This window comes from Aythya fuligula, chromosome 26, assembly GCF_009819795.1.
Source record: "Aythya fuligula isolate bAytFul2 chromosome 26, bAytFul2.pri, whole genome shotgun sequence".
Lineage (NCBI taxonomy): Eukaryota > Metazoa > Chordata > Aves > Anseriformes > Anatidae > Aythya > Aythya fuligula.
The window spans coordinates 1853803-1854920 of record NC_045584.1 but is presented as its reverse complement, the minus strand read 5'-3'; positions in this window follow the sequence as shown (position 1 = coordinate 1854920).

Sequence of the window (1118 nt, the reverse complement as noted above, 5' to 3'; positions counted from 1 at the left end):
GCCTGGTATCCCTCGGCCACGGCCACCAAAGACACCTGCGGGACAAAAAGGAAGAGCAGAGGCACCAGAATATCAGTGTAAGCCAGTAACACCTCCCAGAGCTTTACAGCTCTCTAAATTCTCCCAAATACATGCGCATTTTCTTGTCTTTGCAGCAGCAGAGGTGGGACCTGTGGATTTTTCCCTTGCCAGTCCCAGACCCTGTACTCATCCGGCCCAAAAACTTCCCCTCAGCAGCGAGCTCAGCGATTCTCCTCTGGTGTTTTACCATGCCCTCTGGCTAGCTGTGCTAGCATCACGAATTCACCTCTTTTATCACCTTTTTTATATTTTTTAAGTCCCCTTTTTCTCACCCTCGAGCTCCCCTCTTTGGAAAAACCCAACCAAAGGAAGAGAGAGGAGGTTTTAAATTTAACATTATTTTTTTTTGCAGCTCCCCAAGAGCTGCAAAACCAAACCCGCAGCAACAAAGTGGGGGAGAAGTCCCAGCTCGAAGGCTGCTCGGCCACACACCAGAAGAGATTCATCCTGCTCTGTCCCCTCCTTGCTCTGCAGCAGGCGATCCCCCAGCCCGCAGAGGGAACTGGACGTGCAGCAGAGCCACTTTGGCCTGGGAGCGACGAAGGGGCCGTGGAGCTGCCCTGCCAGCACCCTCTGTGCAAAAACTGGAGCCCAAGGCAGGCTCGGCGCAGGCAGAACCCGCTGCAGAGCTCTGCTTGCTCAGCCGAGACATGCCTGAACCAGAGGGGGGAAAAATGCTTCGAACCCCGCAGTCCTTTGGAAGCAGCCGGAGCCCTGCGAGCATCCCGAGCAAAGAGCACAGCTCCTGAACTCGGCGAGGCAAGGAGTAAAAAAGAAGGATTACCAGTGGCAGAGACAATAATCCTTTCAACCGCGCGCACAATTATAGCTTTACTTCTGCCTGCTGGCCTCCCAACAAAATTGTCCTGCCTTTTTTTTTTTTTTTTTTTTTTCTTTCCTTCATGTCTCGGTAATGAGAGCCAACCCTTTTAGCTAATTAGCAAATGCCAAAGCTTCCCTTTAAAATATTCCATCAGCGAATTTCAGATGCACATCAAAACAGGGGGGGAACTCCACCTCCAAACACCGCTCGGGCC